Here is a 6,834-nt window from a genome sequence, read left to right on the forward strand (position 1 = left end):
TGGCCTCCACCACTTGCTAATGTTACTGAATCTGTGGAAGCTCCGCGATGGCCACCACACGAAGTAAAGAATAACGACCCTATCTAAATCCCAGTAACGAGTAACGCGTTCCTGATTGTCATAATAACTAGTTCCGTGCTCGTTACCACAATAATGACATAGTTACTGTAACATGTTACCTAATAACACGTTAGTCCCAACACTGGTCATGTGATACATTTATATTCCCCTATGTCATTCATTCCTATTTGGGCTGTATTTACTGATATATGTAATTTCTTAATGTTCTGTTTGTTTTATCAGGGGAGAAGAATGATGTGGATGAGGCCTTGGTCAACATGGTGATAGAAGATTCCCAGCCCTTCACTATTGTGGAGGACAGTGAGTTTAGAAAGCGTGTTAAAGCTTTGAACACCAACTATGTTTTCCCCACAAGGCAGGTGTGTATTTTAAAATATGAAGCATGTTTCCATTTTGCCCATATTTCCATATTAAGAGCTGCACTTTCTTTTGTTTAGGATTTGAAAGCTATGGTGGTCCAAAGATACAAAGAGTCCAAACAAACAGAAAAACTGACTGTGGCAAAGACTTCTGCAGTTAGTTTGACATCTGATATGTGGACCTCCATTAACACAGAGGCTTTCCTAGCTGTCACCTGCCATTTCATCGATTCTAACACTGCATTGCATTCTGTAGTGCTAGGAGCCTCATCTTTAGCAGCTTCTTCATCAGAAGCTTTTCAGCCTGTGACTCAAGGTATATGAGCACATTTTGATTTATTATGAGGCGATCGTGGCTCAAGAGTTGGCAGTTCGTCTTGTAATCTGAAGGTTGCTGGTTCGAGCCCCAGCTTGGAACGTCTTGGTCATTGTGTCCTTGGGCAAGACACTTCACCCATTGCCTACTGGTGGTGGTCAGAAGGAGGGCCTGGTGGCGCCAGTGTCTGGCAGCCTCTCCTCTGTCAGTGCGCCCCAGGCCATGTTTTACCGTTTTATTGTATTTAGTTACTTTCATTCGGTTTTTCTTGCAACCGCTGCTTCACCTGTGCCCTGTGAAAAGGTATTTTCAAAAGCAGGGGAAATCCTCTCAAAAAAGTGGAACCGTCTTAATCCCAGCACTGTGGAAAAGCTGCTATTTTTCAATAAAAAAAATGAAAACTTCTCCCTAGTGTCATAGGCACTGTTATAAAGTCACAAGCACATTCACATCACAACTCCCTCCCTATTTGTTTCCATGTACATTCCTGTGTTAAGCTGCCAATGTGTTATACACAAACATTAATATAATATTAAATATAACTACTATTTAGAGTTTAGTTATTGATGTAATGAAAAAAGTAATTTATTTATTCAACTTGAAGCTCCACACACTAGTTTGTGTCATTATTCAGATGTACATAAGCACGATTACACAGTTTTACAATCATTCCAAAACTCTCTCCTGAAAGTTTCCACTTTCTTTTTTGTATCAGACATACTGAGACAATATTCGGGATAAATAACCATGAAAACAGCTCCAGAGAAAATACCAAACTATACCCAATTTACATTACTATACTTTTAATGCTCTCATCTTTGAGCTTAGAATAAAGGGCAACTATAAGAGGTGAGAGGGATATTTCACTGGATTCTGACTCTGGGTGACCCCCACTCCTTACCCTTTCACCCACAGCCAAGATTACTGAACAGTTTCTGAGAAAATAAATCCTAAACTTTATACAAATAACCGTACTCTTAATATTCACATCTTTGAGCTCAAGGAAAACTATAGGAGGTGACAGATATTTCACTGGTTTCTGACTCTGGGCCATCCCCACTCTTTACCCTGTGACGCACAGCCAAAATAAATTTACAGTTTTTAGAGAAAATTAATACTAAATATTAGGGGTGCAACGATACTCGTATCGATATTGAACCGTTCGATACAGTGCTTTCGGTTCGGTCCGCATGTGTATCGAACAATACAAAATTTTTAATTTATTTTATCAACTTTTCTTCTGACGATGCTGTCTGCGTTGAGAGCTCAGTGGATCTGCGTTCGACTACTCCGCCTAGGCTGCACTGTCGAGCGCAGCGCAAGCTAGCAAGACAGAAGCTAAGCTCGTTGCAACATGGCAAATTGAACCTCCCCCACCCGCATTCAGATCTGGCCTTTGGAACTATTTTGGTCTTGATGTGAAGTATGACCCTGAAGGTAAGCGCGTCATAGACAAAAGTAAAACAGTATGTCGGATGTGCCACGCAATGCTCATTTAAGCTCGTTAATGTGTTGACACAGTCCAGCACCACACGGGGGTGATCTGTGGTAGCTCATTAATGGAGATTTGCCGTGTTGTGGCGTTAACGTCATTTCAGATTAACGGTGACAGCACTAGTGGGAACACAACAAATATGACTGCACATTTACTCCGACATCATCCGGAAGCAGACAAAAACAACAAGCATGCATGCTACAAACTTTACCCGACTCATTTAGACAGCCGTTAGCACATGATTCTCCTTAAGGGAACCTGATATGTTTAATATGCTGCTGAGAGTATACCCCAGAAGAAGCGTATAGTACAGCTTTTATTTTGGAAAGAGCCATTTCTCTGTAATAGACTCTCTTTTCCAAAGATGAGGGATTTCTCGATCATTTTTTTATTACTTTGTTGTTTCAGCAACATCACATTTAAAAACTGTACTTTTGAGTTAAAATATATATTCATAATTTTAATAAATGACAAAAAATATTGAACAAAAGCATGAACATTTTTTTGTATCGAAAAAATATTGAACCGTGACACCAAAGTATCGAACCGAACTGATCTCACCAGGCTAGTATCGATCTGATACCAATGCCGACTTGGGATCGATACTATCGATATTTGGATTGAACCGCCCACCATTAGTGAGAGGACAGTGCTTTTTAAATATGTTATCATTTCACACACATATATGCACACATATACCTATATATATATGTGTGTGTGTGTGTATTATTTCGAGTATCGGAGTGGTTTGAGAATTGAAATTGTGAAAAATGCACTCTCTTCCACAACTGTCACTTCTCTATTTTAATTCTAGAGTACTGTTATTTGTATAGCTGCAAAGACACCTGCAACCTAGCTCCACATGTCTAGTTTTATGACCCAAAGATCATTTCCTGTTGTTCTCTTAGGCAATATTCTCTGCAACTCTGCAAAAGCATGCTGTTCTTCACACTTCCTGTTTTGCGAGCAATCCAATGACCTATGACACACTTTATGATTCAATGTTGCCCTGCTTTTAAACAGGCCTGTTTTAAATGCATGAAACAAAATACACAGAAAATAAACACTAGAAAATGCATTTTTCTAAGACACCATGGAGAAGACTTTCGTGCTTGCAAACCTGTCGGCACCCGTACCGTAATATGCCTAAGTATAGCGCAACAGCATTTGCGGTGAGGCTGGCTTGACTGTGACACTTGACCGCAGTTAGCAACCGCCAGATTATAATGTTGCAAGCGGTGCTTACCTTTACACGAGCCCACAAACCGAGAGAAACTCCGTGATGAAGCTGAAGTCTTTCCAAACACAGGATACAGATCAGGGAGCAGAGACCCACGTGGTTCACGCTGATCTCAGCTACGATCCAGGAGACAAGGGTGTGCAGATCGATGCAGATATCGATCCAAACGTTGGTAGTGGTATATGTTCCTGTAGGTTTACTACATTAGTCCCGTTTTATGAAAAGCAGCTCTCTCTATGCTCGCCTCATCTACTGCACACACACTCACACACACACACCTTACTCCGCCCCCTTCCCCGGGCTCTGCTGTGATTTGTTGCTGTGCGGTCACGTGACTCAGCTGCATAACGAAATCACGTGGGGTGTTATTTCAAAATTAGGGCCTATAGGACTTTGGATGGTTCATTACTCGAAGCTTTTCAACACAGTCCTCTCCGGTGACATCTGGTGGCGAAAATTATGAAGAGCAGCTTGAATCTGCAAAATAAAACGCACTGCTTAATTATCACTGCTCACTCCAAAGAGTGGAGTTCTCTGATATTGGGCCACCGTTGCGTTGCTTTGAACATGTAATTTTTTTTTTCCTCGATTGGGGGGCTGAAAAATTTGTAATGCTCATTTGCTTAATACATCTTGATCAATAAACTTTCCTTATGTAAGCATGCACCATGGTGTGGCCTTTCTTTGCTTATGACTCCTTGATGTTGGTAAATACAATAAGTGAGCAATATATATAATATACATATGATAATGTACAGCACATTATGGAGTATGCTCCTGCTGTGAAGTCCTGCCTCCATCTACTTGCGCATTTAATCACTGGACAGCTGGACAGGTATGTTCATACACTGTAAAATGTAATATTGTGTTTAATTAAAAATATTAAATAGTCTGAACTCAATTTTTATCAATTTGTTATTAGAAACCAATTTAAATAAGTTACCAGTACTTTTTATGCAAAAACGCTGATAAACTCAATTAATTTGAGTTGTCCTAACTTAGAAAAACTAAGTAAGCTGGACGTTTTGCTTCTCAGTGCGGAAGGATGAAAGAGGTGTTTTGAAAATGCCACGTGACTACCGTCCTCCTCCCTCTTGGATCAGTCCGCATGTTCACGGTGCATTTGTTATGGAATATGTTGAGCAAACCTGGAGATATTATTGTTGTCATTGCTGTGGATCTTTACCTGATACACTGACTTGGTGAGTAAATGTTTACTCTTATTCAAACTGATTTGTGGCTTCTCTTAGTTTAGCACCAGGTTTAAAATCTTGCTAGCTAGTTAGTGTTAGCCTAGCGTTGCTGCTGCCGCTGGGCTCATGTTACTTAAAAATTAACACCACAGCCTTAAAAACCTTACATAAAACTATGTCGGTGAAATTTTCTGTTGATCGTTTGAAATAAATAAGTGAGATGAGAGCCCAGACAAAATTCTTTGGGAGGTGCAGCCGTTAGGGGTGGGATAGGTGTGGGGGGTGGATAACAGAGCTCTCCGAAAACGTGGAAGCACTTTTCCAAATATGTGATATTTTGATAAATTAAGTAGATATTTGAGCATTACACAGCTACATTCTCGCCTGAAAATATCTTTAAAGGTTATTTTGTGACCCAGAAAGGGTAGTCTGGGGAAAAGGAGGATCGCATTTGTCGGCCACGGTTGTCGGAGCCTGTGCGCACTTAAGCGCGGCAATGGCGGAGGAGTGCCGCTGAAAAACGTATTACTTTTTCTGGGTCACAAAATAAACTTTTAAGATATTTTCAGGCGAGAATGTAGCTGTGTAAATTTCAAATATCTGCTCGATTTATCAAGACATCACATATTTCCAAAAATGCTCCGACGTTTTCGGAGACGTCTTTTTTTCATGCTTTGTGGCTGCTTTAGAACATCTGTGGCATCTGTTAATGTCAAATCTAGCCTTTATTTAACAACATAAGCAAACTCTATGTTACAATGATTGCACAGCCATTAAGGATCAAATCAATGTTTTGTTTTTTTCTCCCTCTGCTTGCTTCTTACTGTCTTTGAGGCTCGGGACCAGCACTCCTGTTGTTGGACAGAAAGACATCAACTCAGTGGTAAGTATTTTGGTTTTCCAATATATTAGCAACTGTCAGTGACATTTATATTAATCAGGTTGAACTTTAATCATACTTTAGATCAGCCTGTTTTACTTATTGTTTTGTTTGTGCTTTGGTTTGGGGAAGTTGTTTTTTTACTGATCTTTTCCTGTCTTCTGTTATTAGACTTGAGATATGACTGCACTATGCTGTTGCTGTGACTCCAGTTAATTCTACAAGACATGCTGTGTAAGTAAACAAACAACAACAGTTTGGTCTGCATTTCTTGAAAGATCACATCCCCCAAACTTAGTTTAGAGGGTCTACACTGTATATAGTGAAGTCTGCAAGTTTTCTAACAGCAAAATCTGTTTTGAGCCCAAAATCATGTTGCACATCATTAGAATGAAAGTTATTGGCCATGTTTGCATAGCCCTTTTTAAAATGATGCTTTCATGACATTATTGTGTGTTGCGTGGTGGTCAGGGCTATCCAGACTGACAATTTGGGACATTGAATGTCAGCTCTCTGGTGGGGAGGGAGCCTGAGATTGTCTAAATTGGAGTCTGTTTTATACCAAATGCAGAAAAAAATGTTTTAAGAAAGCAATTAAGTTCATGTTCCAAAAAATATGGTTGTTTGCTTGCAGGACACCAGGAGAGATGAGTCCTCCGTCACAGATGGTGTGGTCAGTGAAGATGGTCGCCTGCAGGTTCAAGCTCATTGCATCTCCAACCCACATCCACTGCCACTGTACTTAAGGGAAGTTAAAGACTTTCTTCTGCACCTACATTTGGATCACCTCGATCCATGACAGTCATTCAGGCAGTAATGCCTGGACTGGAAACAAGCCATCCTTAAAATAATACAACATTCCAGCTCCTGTGTTGGAATGAAAAACAAATGTGTTGTTTAAATCAGAGACTGCACTTGTGACAGAACAACAAATATTTTATTTTGATTATATAAGTAATGTAAGTACAAAACAAACTTGTGGTAGACCTAAACTTATTTTCAGAATAATTACATCTGAGACTTTGTTTCATTGTAAGATTATAACAGTGATGGCAATATAATTGTTTGTTGTTCAGCAGAACAGTATGTTGGCTGTTGTATTTTGTTGTGTTTGAAAATAAAGTTGGGCTCATTTTAACATCATTACAAAAATTGTTGTTAATTATTTTTAATCATATTCAGGTTACCACAAATTGTTTTTTCATTTAGTTGAACTTGAAATGTTTGTCAGTAGGTAAACAATTAGTATTGTACAGTCAGAAATATCAAG

The 6,834-nt window shown here is 39.5% G+C and overlaps 1 protein-coding gene and 1 long non-coding RNA gene across 4 annotated transcripts in view; one reads left to right on the forward strand and one right to left on the reverse strand.

Moving 5' to 3' along the window:
* Window positions 1-3,774, reverse strand: part of LOC134625043 (trafficking protein particle complex subunit 14-like) — a 36,740-nt gene extending 32,966 nt beyond the window's left edge. For all 3 annotated transcript variants that reach the window (XM_063470378.1, XM_063470379.1, XM_063470377.1), the window contains exon 1: window positions 3,498-3,774. The gene's annotated coding sequence lies outside the window, so the exon portion shown is untranslated. The remainder of the gene's footprint in view (window positions 1-3,497) is intronic.
* Window positions 3,775-4,587: 813 nt separating this feature from the next.
* Window positions 4,588-6,501, forward strand: LOC134625057 (uncharacterized). Its single transcript, XR_010093682.1, has 4 exons — window positions 4,588-4,693; window positions 5,519-5,567; window positions 5,736-5,798; window positions 6,199-6,501. It is a non-coding gene; the product is annotated as an uncharacterized LOC134625057 (long non-coding RNA).
* The last annotated feature ends 333 nt before the right edge of the window (window positions 6,502-6,834 follow it).

This window comes from Pelmatolapia mariae, linkage group LG3_W (genome assembly GCF_036321145.2).
Source record: "Pelmatolapia mariae isolate MD_Pm_ZW linkage group LG3_W, Pm_UMD_F_2, whole genome shotgun sequence".
NCBI classification, from domain to species: domain Eukaryota; kingdom Metazoa; phylum Chordata; class Actinopteri; order Cichliformes; family Cichlidae; genus Pelmatolapia; species Pelmatolapia mariae.